This window comes from Vulpes lagopus, chromosome 13 (assembly GCF_018345385.1).
Source record: "Vulpes lagopus strain Blue_001 chromosome 13, ASM1834538v1, whole genome shotgun sequence".
In the NCBI taxonomy this organism is placed as follows: domain Eukaryota; kingdom Metazoa; phylum Chordata; class Mammalia; order Carnivora; family Canidae; genus Vulpes; species Vulpes lagopus.
The window spans coordinates 31,588,000-31,606,118 of record NC_054836.1 but is presented as its reverse complement, the minus strand read 5'-3'; the positions used below and the strand labels follow the sequence as shown (position 1 = coordinate 31,606,118).

General features: G+C 35.3%; 1 long non-coding RNA gene across 7 annotated transcripts in view; it reads right to left on the bottom strand.

Moving 5' to 3' along the window:
• LOC121474833 overlaps positions 1-12,765 on the bottom strand; it is a 130,642-nt gene extending 117,877 nt beyond the window's left edge. For all 7 annotated transcript variants that reach the window (XR_005983544.1, XR_005983546.1, XR_005983550.1 and 4 more), the window contains exon 1: positions 12,573-12,765. This is a non-coding gene — a long non-coding RNA (uncharacterized LOC121474833). The remainder of the gene's footprint in view (positions 1-12,572) is intronic.
• Positions 12,766-18,119: the final 5,354 nt, after the last annotated feature.

Genomic DNA, 18,119 nt, shown 5'->3' with positions numbered 1-18,119 from the left:
GCATTCAATACTTTAAATAATTTATAGTAGTGGAATATAGCTGCACATCTGAATCCTTTATTATGAAAATTTTGTTTTTGTTTTTGGAAAAAACACAGATCAATTAAATATTTTATTGGAGAACCTTTATGGATATCAATTATTTTCATTTTATGTTTCTGTGATAGGATTTCTGGTTCTGGATCCTATTTCTCTAATGAAACAATTTTCCACCTGAAACTTTCTTTTCTTCATTCTTTACTTGTTAGTTCTATTAAAGTCCATACCTCTATAATAAAGTTTAACCTTTAATTTAAAAAAATCACTTTGCTTGTGTGTAAAAGCCAAAGCATTGTAGTATAGATATCAAATTTAAGTAGAGTTTTTAGATATAAAATTTAAGTAACAGTTTTTAAATACAGTAGTCCCCCTCTATATGCTGGAGATATGTTCCAAGACCCCCAGTTGATGCCTGAACTATGGATAGTGTTGAATCCTACATATACTGTTTTTTCTTATACATCCATATTTATGACAAAATTGGATCTGTAAATTAGTTAGGGTGAGAGAGTAACAACAATAGTTCATGATAAGATAGAACAATTATAACAATTTACTGTAATAAAAGTTATGTGAGTGTGGTCTCCTAAGTACCTGATTATCCTGTACTAACCCTTCTTTTTGTGAGGATGTGGGATGATAAAAATGCCTATATGGTGAGGTACAGTGAGGTGAATGGTGTAGGCATTGTGACTTAACATTAAGCTGAGGTGTGTCATTAGAAGTCATCTGTTTTTAGGGCGCAGTCGACTGTGAGTAACTGAAACCTCAATGAGTGAAACCAAAGATTAGGAGGTCTATTGTACAAGGCAAAAGAGAAGGGGAGAAAATATAGTCCTGAAATGCAGAAGATCTGACCTTTGTCCCAATTCTGCCATCAATCATTAGTCTCCCTTTTTTTCTCATATAAAAAGTTAGGATATTGAAATAAAGTATCTATAAGGTTTTGTTTATTTCTACAATTCAATAAATCTCCTAAGTATTAGAGAATAGGGTATATTCTATTAATATACCCTTATTTTTCTTTAAATCTTTACAGGGCAGATAGCACACCAATGTTGTCATGACATCGTGGGATACCCTACAGTTTACAAACTTACATATCACATGTTATTAGATTATTATTTATCATCTTTCTAGGCATATCTTCTGGCAGACCTAACTGTAAGGACTAGAACAAATTGTTTCATAAGAAATGCTTCCTTTGAACAAAGAGGAAGATTTGTACTTCTAAAATATTTGTAAAATATATGGCCTATTAAATCTAAAATCTAAGCACACTTAATATTATTAAAAGTGTTCAGCTATTCATGAAATTAAAAGGAAGTTACACCTTGCGGATTAGAAAGAAAAGTATAAATTTTGCAAAAATCAGACCATTAACACCATACTTTTTCATTAGCTTCGTATCAAAATACAAATTTATCCAGGACCTCCTTGAGGCAACATCTGTTCCATATTTACTTTACCATTAAAGGTCCTTTCAGGTTTCTTAAAACCGACTTCTAAAGATCAACTTGATTTCATAGAACTAATTTCCAACACTGTAAAACAAGGTTTCTTTTGTTGAATTTAAAGTCTACAGTACTTAGATTATGGAAGTGTGTTTTTAATGAAAAACTTCATAGGAGGTATTTGAATCATTATTAATTTCAGAATATACCAATAGGGATTCTCTTAGCATTTCCCCCTTCATTGCTACACGAAAGTTATTATAATGGTTTTATTACTTCTCTAATGCTTTATTATTTTTCTCCTGACTATTTCTGAGTTTCACTCTAACATATTTCTCACCTCCAACCCTCTGAGGTGATTAGACTTCATAATTGCTCTCTGGGGCATCTTTATTTTATCTTTAACAACTCTTGCAAGAAACACACACACACACACACACACTCATCCATAAATACAAACACACAGGTGTCATTCCATCACTTCCACAATCCTTTCATTTTGTTAATATTACTCTATTTCTTCCATTTGTTTATTCAGTAAACATTTATCAAGCACCCTATATTGGGCACATAAATATAGTGAAAATAAATATTACATGCTTTTCCTTTAAGCAAAGTGCAGTCTAGTGGCTAAGACAGATGTATAACTAAGTATTACAACGAATCAGGATTAGGTGCTAGAAGTGAGGTTAAGTGCAGAGTGCAGATGTAAATCAGCACTGGAAGGATAGCTAGGAAAACACTTTTTTAATAGAAAATAAGAGTGAAGGCAGGGAGCTTTTGCTACCACATATAGAGCTGGGACCAAGGATTTTCTTTATCCTCAAGGGAAGTCAGTTTATTCTCCTACAGTGTGTGCACCCATACACAGGTGACTATTAGAGCCTTCTAGCTGTACAACACAACTCATTCATTCTCATTCCTCAGATTCAAACCATTTATTCACATTCCTCAGAGAGAAAAAAAAAACTCCCTTAACTTTGGGAGTCTTGCTATCTGGTTACCACCTTCCAGAGTCCTCCTTGCTGCTGTTCACCAGTACCCTTGTCACACTTCCACATTTATCAGGGACCTTAGCACTCTGGCCACTTTCTTTCTTGCCTCCATTTTCCCAACCAATTTCAAGGTCAATGTAGACAAACTCTGCATGGTTCCCCCAACTCTTCAATTCCAGCGAGGAGTACTGCGGAGCCCTCCCACCTGAATTGGCCAGCTCTGTCCTGTTTCTTGTTCTGGATTCTTAAACTCTTGGCAATTCCTTCCTTAGCTTCAGATTTCTCGGTCCCTTATTTTCACCCCTCTAGTAATTTGACTACAGCAAGACCACCGACACTTGACTCTCCACTTTCTTTCTATCCTTCCAGCCTTTCTTCTTTTCTTGACTTGTGTCTGCCTAAACCCCAAAGACTTCTTAATTCTTCCCTTGAGCCCATGTGTGCCTCTTGCAGCACCTGCTAAGGAAAACTCAAAGCTAAGCTTTCTCTTTCTCGGCCTCACAGAAATCACTTTAAACTTCTACCAGCCAGTTTTCTCAATGCCCTGACTTGCTATTTCATTTATTAGTTTCAACAAATTGCTGAAATTCAAATTCATAAGTAAACAGTGACCATCAGACCAGCACTGCTTTGACTTCTTGGTGTCCTTCGGCCAACATCTTCATGTATCATTAGCTGTCCCCTTCCATTTCTGTGGGAAGAGACATACCCACCTCTGGCCAAAGCTGTTCCCTCTGCCGTCAGCTGGGTCTCATTTCTGCCTATATCCTCAGGCACCTTCATCAATCACCTTCTCTCTTCCGGTAGCCTCTCATTTTTAGTATATTAACATAGTCAAGTTTCTCTCAGGTAAAGAACCAAACCCCTTTCTGATTATGGTTCCTGCTCTATCCTATTTCTCCCCCTTCTCCCTCCACACCTAAGTGCCCACCAAAAAAGAGTGACATGCATTCTTAACTTCCACTTCCTCACCTCTCCTTTATCAGTTTTTATTTTAAAATATTTTATATGTATAAAATGATATGTTAAAAAAAAATGATATGTATGTATAAGATATGAAGGGTAATTAAAATGTATCCACAGCTCAGCTTAGGAAATACAAGATTACTGATGCCTTTAAAATTAGCTTGCATTTCCCTTCTCAATCCATCCCATACCACTAGAATCATAAATTTTTGCTGTTTTTCATTTGTTTCTCTATGATTTACATATATCTCCATAATGTATGATTGATTTTATATGTTTGGATTTTATATAAAATCTACAATACTTCCTGTTAGTATTTCTCTATGAGTTGCCTTGTTTGCTGTTTATTTTTCCACATTAGTTTTGTGCACTTTATCTATTTTGATAAACAGAGCAGCTGTGGTTCATAATGTTTTATATCATGGGAATTTACTGTAAAGAGATGTTATTTCCAGTTGTAGCTATTATTACATTGAACCACATGAAATTATAGTTTTTGTAGTTTAAAAATTTTGATTTTCAGTATTTGTTGTGGTTTATCCTATACAAAGAGTTCTGCTGCAAACATTCTTGTACATGTCTTCCTAGGCCATGCATGAGAGTTTTTCTAGGCCAGGGTAAATGTGGAATTCATATCTCCAGCTGCATAAGCATCTTTATATTTACTACATAATGTCAAATTATTTTTCAGATTTATTTTCCAGTTAGTATCAGTACCATCAGTGCCTAAATGGCCCTATTGTTTCACATTCTTAACATCACATGGTATAACAGGAAAATATTGCAAATCTATTAGGTATAAAATTATAGTTCATTGTTGTAAAAAAGTTTTTATGAAGACTTAAAAAATATTCTATTTACTTATTTTAGAGAGAGAGAGCATGCATGGGACAGAGAGGGGTAGAGGGAAAAGCAGGTTCCCAACTCCGGGCTGGATCCAGGACCTGAGGTTCATGACTGAGCCAAAGGTGGGTACTTAACCGACTGAAACACCCAGGTGCCCCTAGACTTTACTTTTTGACAGCAGTTTTAGGTTCATAACGAACTGAGAGGAGGTATAGAGATTTTCCATATACTCCATATCTCCACACTTGGATACCCTCCTCCATTATTAACACTGTCCCTCAGAGTGGTACATTTGTTGTAAGTAGTGAACCTACATTGACACACCATAGTCACTCAAAGTCTATAGTTTATATTTTGTTTCGCTCTTGGTCTTGTATATGCTGTGGGTCCTGGCAAATGCATAATGACATGTATCCATCATTATGAAACACATGCAAAGTGTTTTCACTGTCCTGAAAACCCCACTGTTCTCTACCTATTTGTCCCTTCTTTTTCCAGCCCCTGGCAGGCGCCAATCTTTTTACTGTCTCCGTAGTTTTGCCTTTTCCAGAATGTCATATAGTTGGGATCCTACACCTTTTCAGATTGGCGTTTTTCATTTAGTAATATGCAGTTAAGGTTCCTCCATTTTTTTATGGCTCAATAGATCATTTCTTTTTAGTGTTAGTATTCTACTGTCTGGATGTACCTCAGTTTGTCCATTTACCCACTGAAGGACACTTTGGTTGCTTTCAAGTTTGGGCAATTATGAATAAAGCTGCTATAAACACCTGCCTGCAGGTTTTTGTTTGGAAATAAGCTTTCAGCTTATTTGGATAAATACCAAGGAGTGTGATTGCTGGGACATACAGTAGAAATATGTTTAATTTTGTAGGAAACTGCCAAAATACCTTCCAAAGTGGCTGTACTATTTTGCATTACAATGAGCAATGAATGAGAATTTCTCCATATTCTTGCCAGCATTCGGGTTTTCAGTGTTCCAGACTTTGGCCATCCTCAGAGGTGTGTGGTGGTGGTATCTCATTGTTTTCCTCTGCATTTCCCTGATGGCATATGACGTGAAGCATCTTTTTATATGCTTATTTGATCTCTGTATATCTTCTTTGGTGAGAAGTCTATTAAAACCTTTGGCCAGGGCACCTGGCTGGCTCAGTGATTGAGCGACTCCCTTTGGCTCAGGTCGTGATCCCGGGGTCCTGGGATTCAGTCTTCCATTAGGCTTCCTGCAGGGAGCCTGCTTCTCCCTCTGCCTGTGTCTCTGCCTCTTTCTCTGTATCTCTTATGAATAAATAAATAAAATCTTTAAAAAAAACCACCTTTGGCCCATTTTAAGTGGGGTTGTTTTTTTTCTTATTATGATTAGGTCTCAGAGTTTTCGTGTCTTATGTCTCTGGACGGTAAAATTCACAATGTGTCTGTTTTTTTCTCCCACACTTAAGTGATACAGGATGACTACAGAAGACTGGACTTGGAATTTACCATCCCCGCCCCCCCAGCCCCAGGTCCCTTGGGTTCTGATACAATCTCAGCAGGTTAGGCTTTGGTTAACTAATTGCTCCTGAGGTTAGGCTTTGTTAAGAAGCACACAGATGAACTGGTTTATTTTTAAATGGTTCCTTTTCTCCTCCCTGCTGCCAGAGCACGATTTTTCTCTGATATTTATTGTAGGAACCAGGTCGAGCATTGAGAAGTAAGTGTTATAGTATTTTGGCCCTCCCCATGACTGGGTTTCTTGGAGTTTTTAACTCAGAGTTGTCTACCCTAAACCTCTAGCAACTCATCAGTTATAGCTCAGGCTTTACTACCCTGTCCCTGGTTCCCATGGTGGTTTCCACTAGTGAATCTCTACTATCATAAGTAGCTACACCTTTTATTTTCCTACTTCTTCCATCTTGGGTGCAATAGTCTCCCTCGTTCTCTTTTACTGATCCAAGAAAGACTGTTGATTTTCCATTCTTATCAGTTTTTTATCTGTTATTAGGATTGAGTGGCATTGTTCAAGCTTTTTATGGGCAGAATTGGCTTTACTTGTTCTGGTTTTTTGTTTTCCTGATCTGTAATGAGGTTGCATACTTTTCACATTTGAATTGGCTGTGTGTTAATAGTCCCATTTTTCTACTTAAAAATTGTTTAGTAAGGATTATCTATAAGCTTTGGATGCTAAATTGTTTTCAGTGATGTAGATTACAAAGTATCTTTCCAGTTGTGGCATATTTTTTCCTCAATTTTTAGGGTGTCTTTTGATGAACACCATAGCGTTCTTGATGTTAATGGAGTCCAACTGACCAATCGTTTTCTGTAGCTTTTGTTGTTATTGTTAAAGAAATCCTTTCCTGCTCCACAGTCAGGAAGATATATTTCTGTTTTGCTATGTGACAATTTTTAAGTTTGGACTTTGGCAATTTTTAAATCCACTTAGAACTGACTTTTGAATATGATATGAAGTAGGAATCCACTTTTAGAAGACATAGATACCAATTTTCAGGGCACTACCTATTGAGTAGTTCATCTTTTCTGACACATCTCAATGTTGAATCTGTTCTGTATCAAGTTTTCTTACAAGCTTTGGTTTAATACAGGGGCTGCTCTTCACTTCTACTGGTCTATTTGTCTATTTCTGCACCAAAGAAGACATGATATACATTAGGGTAAGTCTCTACACTTCATTTGTATGACTCTAACCCTTCTACTTAAATTTCAAATCAGTCTTTTAAATTTCAAGGAAAATCCAGTTTAGAATTTGAAAGAAATTTCATGGACACTATATTAATTTTGGGATAACTAACATATTTAAAATACTCAGTCTTTTTATTTATGAATATGTATATTTCTCAACTTAGGTATTTCAAAATACATTTTAAAAAATATAGATTTCTCCGTAAAAGGATTGACCATCTTTTGTTAATTTCTAATTACCTATGTTTGATTCTACAAATTGTGTTTTCTGTTTAACTTTTGTGTATTGATTTTAAGTAGTCACTGAACTAAGTAAGCTCTTATTAATTTCGATGATTTGTAGCTTTCTTTTGAGAAGGTAATCATGTCTTGTGCAAATAACATTTTTTCTATTCTTTTCTATTCTTACATATTTTATTTCATTTTCTTATTTTCATGTGATTTTTGGCTCCTTATTTCAATGTTGAGAATGGTAAAAGTGGGCATCTTTCTTTTATTCCTCTCTTGAAAGAGAATGATTTTACCATTTTACCAATGAGTATGTTTCCTATGAAAAGTTTGTAGATACTCTTTGTCTTGAGTTTCTTTAAACTTCAAGTTTGCTGAGAATTTCTAATATGAATGAATATTGTGTCTATCTTATTTGCAAATAAGTAAGTTGATTTTATGAGTTTTTACTGTTTCATTGTTCATTTATATTAATAATGTAAAAATGTTAACTAGACTATTTTTTTGATAAAGCCAACTTAGTAAGTTGTATTTGTGTTTTATTTATTTTCTAAAGATTTTATTTGTTTATTCATGAGAGACACAATGAGAGAGAGGAACAGACACAGGCAGAGAGAGAAGCAGGCTCCATGCAGGGAGCCCAACATGGGACTCGATCCCAGGTCTCCAGGATCACACCCTGGGCTGAAGGCGGCGCTAAACCGCTGAGCCACCCGGGCTGCCCGTATTTGTGTTTTAATATATTGCTGGATTTAGTTTCCCAATATTTTAAAGGATTTTTGTATCTATATTTATAATAGAGACTGAACCTATAATTTTTCTTTTGAAACTTTCCTTATTGGGTTTTGGAATCAAGATCATAATAATCTCATAAAACAAGTAAAAAGGTGTGTCATTTTTTTATTTTCTGGAAGAGTTTATTTGATACTGGAATTATTTGCTCCTTGCCTAACTAGTAGAATTTGTTGCCACATTGTGGACATGGGCTTTTTTTTGTGAAAAGACAACAATTTTAATTTTTTTCAATGCTTATAAAATTCCACAGGTCTTCTAGTTCGTTCATAAATCCATTTATGTAAGAGATAATTTTCTAGAAATGGACCAATTTCATATAAGTAATCAAATTTAGTATTGTCTACAACATTTTATGATCATTCTAGCTTTTATTTCTTCTGAAGCTTTGCTAATATTGTTTGTATCCCCCTTTTTTCTTGATCAATTTTGTCTGAGATATCTGTATATGTTTTTACAATATCAGATTTGTTTTTGTTGCTCTCCTTATTATATCTTTATTTTCTACTTAATTTCTGGTTCTATCTTTATCACTTCCTACTTTCTGGGTTTATTTTGTCAATATTCTTCTAAATTGAGATGGCTGCTTAATTTTCTAATATAAAAGCCTTATTACACAAGGCTATAAATTTCTCTCTATAAAGTATTTTATCTGTATCCTACATGTTTTGATAGAATTTTTCATGATTATAAAATCTTCTAATATTTATCTGATTTTTTTTTGTTATTTGGAAGTGTTTCTAAAATATTTTTATAATCTTTTTATCAATGGCTTCAAGCTTAATTTTATTATAGTTATAGAATGTTATTTATAGTAAATGTTTCATATTTGTTAAAATTAGTTTTAAAGCTATTTCATAGTTTCTTTCCATAGGCAAGTGTCATGAGTGCTTGAAAATAATGTATTGTCTCTAATTGTTTTGTATTTTATTCTACATAATACAATTAGTTCAAGCCTGTTTGTATTCCCAGAGTCTTTTACAACTTACTGATTTTTTACAGGAGGGGGATGCTATTTGATCTATCAATTGCTAAGTAATATGCCTCAAAATCACCCACTATAATTTATCAATCCCTCTCTGCTAATTTTTATTGTAAGCATTATGAATTGTGAAATCTGGTGCATGGGATTTCTTTATCATTAGGTAATGACCCTCTGAGAGTTTTTATCCTAAGATCTATTTTATCTGCTATTAATATAGGTATATTAACTTTTATTTACTCTTTCACTGGAAAATGTATATTTTAGATGTATTTCCACTCTCTTATGGTTTCTATTTATGTTTGACACAGTTTAAAATTAATCTGTGCCTTTCTGTACTTCATACAAGGACATTAGCATGTTTTAACTCTGATCATGCTCTTTCTGTCTTACTTGCTATTTTAGTTCTGTCTTGGTTATTTTTTCCCCAAACTCTCCTGATGAAAACACCCAGACCTGTGTCATGCCCTTTCATAATTCTCTCCCCTTGAGTGTAGGTAGAGCTTGACTTGCTTCTAACCAATAGAATATTGCAAGAGTAGTGGGATGTCACTCCCTTGATTAGATTACATTATATGGCAAAGGTTATGGATAACATATCAGTTATTGTGTTACACAGACTGAAGGGATTTTCTTTAATAACTTGAAGAACTTAGTTGCCACATTGTGAGAGGGCCTATGAAATGGGATGGCCTCCAGGTAACAACCAGTAAAAGGTCTCAGTCCTTAGTTGTAGAGCGTCAGGAAAAATAATTCTGCTAATAATGTGAAGGAACTTGAAGTGGATCTTTTCTTAGTGGCTCCTCCATATGAGAACATAGCCTATTTGTGCCTTGATTGAACCCTGTGAGACCCCAGGTCAGATAACCCAACCAAACTATGCCCACCCTCATGGTCCTTAGAAACTCAGGGATGAGACTTGTTTGTTGTTTTAAGCCAGTAAATTTGTGGTACTTTGTTACACAGCAACAGAAAACTATTATGCTCTAAATTTACACTTTGTTATTGTTTTACAACATTAATATTTGTTTAATTTCACTCACATTTATCACTTTATTTGTTAATATTCTCTTGAACTCAGTTTTTCTAAAATTTTTTCTTACTCTTGAAATATGTAGTATGTATTTCAGAATCTCTTAATTTTGTTTTCTTGAAATGATGTTATAATGTACAATTCTAGGTACATAGCTATATATATTTTTTTAATTTTTGACATGGTATCACAGTTTCTGGTCTCCATTGATTAGAATTCAGTTATCATTCCAGTTGTTTTTTTGGGGTAATGTGTTTTTCTCTCTGGATTTTTTATTTTTTAAAAAGACTTTATTTATTCATGAGAGACATACAGAGAGAGGCAGAGAGATAGGCAGATGGAGAAACAGGCTCCCTGTGGGGAGCCTGATGTGGAACTCAGTCCCAGTACCCTGGGCTCACAACCTGAGCCAAAGGCAGATGTCCAACCACTGAGCCACTCAGGCATCCCTTTCTCTGGATTTTTAAAAAATATCTTTTCATTTACATTCTATAGTTTGTTAAGACTGAGATGATTTTGTTTCAAATTATCTTTTCTGTTTCTTTACTTTTTCTTTTTAGAATTCTGATTTGACTTATCTTAACATTAACATCTTAACATTTTATCCTTCAACTGTTTTTATGTTGCTTCTCTGCCCTCTCTTGGGGCCAGGTGCTTCAGATCCATATTCCAGCTTACTTATTCTCTCCTCTGTCATGTCTGAGGCTAAAGCCCACCTACTGAATTCTTATCTTAACTATTGTATTTTCATTTATATATGTACAAGTTATTTTCTATTTTTATTTCAACTGCCCAGTTATCTTTATAATCACTTCTTCCTTATTTATATATATTTGTATATATCTATATCTATATGTTTACTTTAAGCACACTGATCTTCTGAATGTACAGTTGGAATATCTGAAATATCTGAACTGTTGCTATATTTGATGTTTGTTTTTGATGACATTTACTCCTTCATTGTTTCCTTTTTTGTTTTGCACATTTAAATTCTGAGATGATGTAAGGGCTTTGTATGAGGAAATTCTTCAAGGCTTGATTTGAAGGTTGATTCATCTAGAGAAAATTATTTGCTCCTGACGGGCACTTGGGGAAGCTTCAAGCCTGGGACTGCTGAGTCTTTCAGACTGTGCAGGCAGCGAGATGTGGAACCCTGACCTGTATGAGGATTAGCTCTGGCTTATGAATTCTCAAAGGACATTTTGTTTATTTCTTTATTCGAGGCATATTTTATTTTGTTTGCTTTTTCTTTTTTTCTAAATCACACTTTTACTGGAGATTCAGTTCTTTATAGGTCTTACAACTGGAATCCAACTCTCCCACCAGTGCAGACCTGAGTTTGTCAAGGTCAAAACCAAAGCTCTAAGTTACTGGCACTAACAGATGATTTCATTGCTTACAACTCTTTGAGTTGGTTTTTCCCACAACTTTTGGCCTCTGATGACTGCTAGTTTCTCATACTCCCTCCAACTCAAACATTTAGGAGCTTTGCAGCAGGATCGTTTTTCAGGATATTTACTCTGCCAATATTGTTGGAAAAGGAAGTCTCTGTCTACTCTTCACCTTCCTGTAACCAGGGTTTGCCCTTAGCATTTTGTAGAATCTACCCTTGCTCGGGTCACCAGTGACATCATAATTCCTAAATAAAGTAAATTCCCATCAGGTTTTTTCTCACCTTGTAGCCTTTGAAACTATTGTCCACTTTCTCCATTAATCATTTTTCTTCCTTATATTATCAGAAGCTCCTTCTTATTACATAGGCATATACACACAGACATGCAGATGCACACACACACACACTAACTCAGCATTTGCCATTATCAACCCATAGGATTTTCTTTTCCATACTGCTCGCTATCCTAATAAAGTCTACCAAGAAATATTACCAAAGCAGGGAAAATTTCCCAATCCTTTTTCTGTCCAGTGGGTATTGGACATATATCTCAACATCTCTATTTCTTATTATTTTTTAAAGAACCATGTGTCTCTCAAGACCGCTCTGTTATTATTCTAAAAATGCACCAGCCCATCTTAGAATTTGCCTCTTGCTTAAAATCCTATTACTTGCTGATTTTATTGTACTTCTGCTTCACAGTTGATTGATTTGCTTCAAATTACTCGTGGATAAATGGCTATCTGCCATTTTTATGGCAACTTTCCAATTCTATAGAAGCTATAAATGTCAACTTGAATAAAACTGCTATTGGAATAACTAGGCTAGAAGGTTCTAGAGTTATAAATGACTTCACCACTAGAAGACCAAGTTGAGGTCTACTTTTTAGCCACATCACTGAGACAAGATGCAGGCTCATCGGTGACTATAGAGCAATAACTAGTAAAGAGGATAGCTTTGTGTCAATCTGAACATCCCTATGAGACTTGCCCCTCCACATTTTGTGGTAAAATTTCCTTTTAATTGGAATTTTATAGACAATTAAAAAAAGAAGAATTTTATAGATAATGTTTAAATGATACTTGTTTGGAAATGTTACCTTTATTTCCACAAACACAGAGAAAGAATGTCAGTGAACATCAGAATAAATACTAGGATCTGTACTTACTGCCTTAGCCTTTGGCAAGAACCTGGTATGAGGCCTGTGCTGAGGAAAGCCCCCTCTGCACCAGAAGCAGATATACTGTTTCCCCTTCCTCTCCAACTCCTTGCATCCAGGCTCCTTCACTGGTTCCTGTCCTCTAAATATTACTCTTCTCCAGTAGGTGTTCAGTCATGATCTCTCTTCATACCATCTGATCACCTTATGAGGAGATCTTGACATTAATTACCAGATTTGCCCTGGTGGACTCCTACAGGTATATTATTAACTTCGATACCCATCTGAGTTTAAGGTTCAATTTCAAATTGTTCTAAGTTATGTCCTTTAAAAAGCACCTAATATTCAACATGACTGAAAGTGAACTCTCTCCCTACCTGTTAGCTGTCCATTCTCTTTACACCAGCACTTAGTAAAATCTCTCACTAGCTAACTTCTTTCAGACTGCTCCATAACATTAAGGAAAGCCTAAAAATGGCCAAGACTTAACTAATCCTGCATCATCATTAGTTGTAATTTCCCACACAACTTCAATATTTTCTGACATGAGAAATGTTTCCTTCACATCTGAGTAAAGAAGTTAAAAATGTTTGTATTTTCTAAATTCCTCTTTACCCTGAGGTTTTACTCTCAATTCTGAGTTTAGAGCAAAGCTCCTCACAATGGAATATTGCTAAATGCCTTATTATAAAGAAACATTAATGTATATATAAAAAGAAATTATCTCACTAGAATTTCTACATTTGAGAAAAAAGATCTAATGATAAAGATGAAAGCCATTATTAAATCTATAACTAATGTAGACAGAGGCAGCAAGAAATAGGACCCCAAACTATGGGCTTCCCAGAACCTAGAAACCGACATCTCTCTTACTTCCTATTTGAGTTAAAAGAAAGCAAAGGGATGTCAGTCTTTAGGTTGTCCTGGTCAAAAGATAAATATGAGTTGTTATTTTTAAATCAATAAAGAAATTTCCATCACTATTTTGGCAATTCCCCCAACCAACCACTTCCTCTCCTAAGTCCAATCAACAGTTCTCCTATCTTCTGAGAAAAATAGGTAAAGGATGTTTCCAGGAGCCTCTGTTACTGAGGTTGCCCACATTCAGCACGGGAAATAACTGAACCACTGAAAAATCTATTCCTGAGAGACAGAAGTAGAAAATATTTACACAGATAAGAAAAGAGAAGTTGAGGTATCATGGGGGTGAAGAAACTCCAGAAACTTCCTCATGGTAAAATGAAATAAAATACAAATGTGTGCCACTGTAATGGCAAAAGCCAAGACCAGCCTTTTTATAGCTGCCTCAGAGAATATCTTCATTGCCAAGTGTTCAGATATTTTCATCTTCAGCACCTGGGGCAACAGGAAGGGTGTACGCAGCCCTTTTAGCAGCACCCTTTGGAAGGAAGCTGGATGTGCGTTTGAGGACAGCTTATCATTTCCCTTTTTTGCAGATAGGCAGGATTCAGTGACCTTCCATGTAGCTTTTTAAAATTCCATATGAGAACAAAATAACAAAATGATGACACTTCTTTCATATCTATGTTTTGTTTAAGGTCTGCCTTGGGAGAAAATGACCCAAGAAGTAAATAGTAATAAATGTGCTTCAAGGCAAAAAAAAAAAAAAAAAAGTCATTGTAGTCTCACTATTTATCCTACCTAATGAGATGGATTTTAACTTTGGCATCCAGGGTTCTAGGTCTTATTTCTATGTCTAGTGTTGGATTGTGTAGATGTTGAACAATAGGTATATATATATATATATATATATATATATGGTGTATATATATAGGTGTATATATATAGGTGTGTGTATATATATATATATATATATATATATATATATATGAGAGAGACAGAGACATTTTTCAAGATGCTTCCATAAATTAACCAGCTTTTCAGTTGCAGTCTGTAGATGTTGGACTGGGTGTCCCTTTGATTGCTATGGGATACTGAGATGGGCTGTAAGGAAGAAGCAAAAAGTTCTGGTATCTGATCTGATCTACTACAAGAATTACAGTCTCAAGAATAATTTAAAATACTTGGAAATCATATCAACTTTTTAGGCCATGCCGGTACAGAGTGAAATAATTCTTTTGAACATATTAATTTGTCACTTTAGTTGTTAGTATACTGATATTACTTGTTAGATGATTATAAGATATATGAAGTTGTGCTTCATGTCATGTGTGAGATAGTTTGATTAGTCCCTCTAAGACCTCTGAGGTCAGTTCTATTTTTTTCTCCATTTAAAGGTTGAAGACACTGAGATATTTAACGATTTGCCCAGTCATTCAGCAAATAAGTGGTTAAGCCATGATTTAAATAGAAGTTGCCTGACCCCTAAACCTGAGATTTTAAGCTCTGCCTCAAAGGATCTGTTTGATTTACATGTATTAAACTTAAAATGGAACCATAGAGACAATTTTGTATTTAGAATTTAAAAACCTATACTTATTATAAAAGTACAGTAATGGGCAGTATATCCTAAAGCCTTGTCTTTTAATTGACTGGACTAATTTTCCTCTGGGAAAGTTATATTTACTGTCATTTGGTGGGGGGTGGGGAATATTACTTTGATTCTGTCACTAGAGCTTCCTCCTAAAGACATGTGTCCAGAAAGAGATTTGAAGTTGAAAAATGTTTACTTTTTCCCTAAGGCTATTCCATACACTCTTCTAATTAAATGGGAAGGTTTTATGTTGTGATATTCACTTACTTCCTTCTCTTCTCAACTAAAAAGGATTTTGGAGACAACCAAACAGGATCTGACACCAGAATAGGCTCCTTGTCATTCAACATCTTTGAAAATGATGTGTCATGAAATGTGATCATTACCCTCAAGATAAAATGACATGGGCCAGAGACACAAGGGAGTTCTATTTCTAGTTTCTTAATCCATAGTTTCAAAACTTAGCTTTGTATATCTCTGTAAGTGGACTTTGAAAACAATATCATGTTCTTTGAGGCGGCTAAGAAATGAATGATTATATGAAAGAAAAAGGGACTTTCCTTTTCCTTAGATAATGAAATAGCAATGACTATCTTTTCATACACTCATATGCCTGCACGCACATGTTCCAGCTTCTATTGACTCTCCATGATATATATCACACATACATATACACAAACACTTGTAAAACATTTAATTTTTTTGTGTTGAAGTCACTGTTCTTTTTTAACATTCAAAAGTGGTAAGCAGCGGTAAAGATGACTTCCAAATTATAGACTTCTAACATTTCTGGTAGTCAAAGAATGTGGAAATCTGGAAAGCCCCTCAATGGAAGCCACAACATGGCTAAAAACTGTGCTTTGAACAACTGCTTCTCAGAAAATATTCCCACACATGTTATGACAGGGATTACCTAACAACATGTAATGAAAAGAAATAATAATGTTACCTGATTAACCTTAGAAAAACAAGAATGGGGAAATGTTGCCCCAAGGAACAAGCCAAGAGAGAAGACCATAAAATTCACATACATGCAGGGTGAATTCCTTTATGAAAAGTATACTGAGAAGAAATGAATAATTGCACTAAAATTGGCCATACAAGTGCATGACACACAAGTACAAATAATGCATGAAAGCCAGCCTACCCTTATTATGAGAAAATTATAGTTCTTTATAAAGGGAGAAATTCCTGCAAACTACCCCCTAAAATTCTTTTGTCTAGCTTTCCTCTCTTTTAATTACTTTTTGACGTTTTATTTGCCATTTGAAGTGTCCCAACACATAAATATTTTAAAGACATGTGAAGCATTTTAACGTCCTGATTGCAGAAAGTACATGTCACATCTATGCTGACATGTGTACATGCACACTTTTACATCTTCCCGCTTTGACCTTGTCCTCTGCTTCCACCATACACCACTCAATAGCCAGAATAATTACTTAAATAGAAGTTGTATCTTGCCTATTCTGTGCCCTCTTTGCTTTCCACTTATACTCAGCATCAAAGACCAATCCTCCTCTATGACTTTTGAGGTCTGGTGTTATCTGGCTCTGTTTATCTCTAGCTCATGTTGTTTCACCCAACTGTTTCCTGGTGATCTTTTACCACTCTGATTTCCTCGCTGTTTTTCCCATAGGCCGTGCTGGTTACTGCCTTTGAGCCATTTGTCAGCCTGAAATCTTTCTTTATGGATGACTCTTCAGAAAGTTACTTCTTCAGAAAGTCTATCCCTAACCCTTCAACTGAAAGTGAATTACTCACTACTGTTCTTTCCTGATACCTTGTTTTCTTAGTTTATAATAATTAAGTATGTATTTCTGCTAGAAATCAATTGAAAGAAGTCAGGATCAATATCTGCTTTATTTTCTATTGTATATTCAGAACCTGTCACTGCATTTGATAGCAGAATATTTGTGTGTACAGTAATGCTACTTACTTTTTTTTCAAATAAAAATTGTTTTGGCTTCTAATTCTCCATTTCACCTCCAATTACCTCTAGATATCTCACAAGAATCTTTGAAGTTACAGTGAATTTTATAATGTAGTGAGGCAACACTAGATGTCTCACCTGCTGGTGTCCCTATAAGACCAAAAAAACATTCATCTTTCGAGGGACACCGAGATGAATGGATAAAGAAGATGTGGTTTATGTATACAATGGAATATTACTCAGCCATTAGAAGCGACAAATACCCACCATTTGCTTCAACGTGGATGGAACTGGAGGGTATTATGCTGAGTGAAATAAGTCAATCGGAGAAGGACAAACAGTATATGTTCTCATTCATTTGGGGATTATAAATAATAGTGAAAGGGAATAGAAGGGAAGGGAGAAGAAATGGGTAGGAAATATCAGAAGGGGAGACAGAACATAAAGACTGCTAACTCGGGGAAACAAACTAGGGGTGGTGGAAGGGGAGGGGGGCGGGGGGTGGGGGTGAGTGGGTAACGGGCACTGGGGGGGCACTTGACGGGATGAGCACTGGATGTTGTACTGTATGTTGGCAAATTGAACACCAATAAAAATAAATTTATTATTTAAGGGATCCCTGGGTGGCGCAGCGGTTTGGCGCCTGCCTTTGGCCCAGGGCGCGATCCTGGAGACCCGGGATCGAATCCCACGTCGGGCTCCCGGTGCATGGAGCCTGCTTCTCCCTCTGCCTATGTCTCTGCCTCTCTCTCTCTCTGTATGACTATCATAAATAAATAATAATAAAAAAAATTAAAAAAAATTCATTATTTTTAAAAAAAGACCAAAAAATAAAAAATAAAAACCAACCAGTAAGCTAAGGAAACATCACTAGAAATGCAATTTTTCAGAATTCTAACTCTAAATTTTGGTCAGTATCATCATTATGATTTTCTGAGATATGGTTGGCAGGATCAGCCCAAATCTTAAAACTCTCATTTTATTATACCATGATGACCATTTTGTCCATAACTGGCACCTACATTGGCTCTCCAACTCAGTCTGGTAATGCACAAGTAGAAAATGAAATCAGTCCATTTGTTGGTTTGTATTGTGCAGATCAGGATGCAATTTGCCAAATTCCTCACTCTTTGCTAATTATTTTGGTGTCCTATTGATCCTGCCTTTA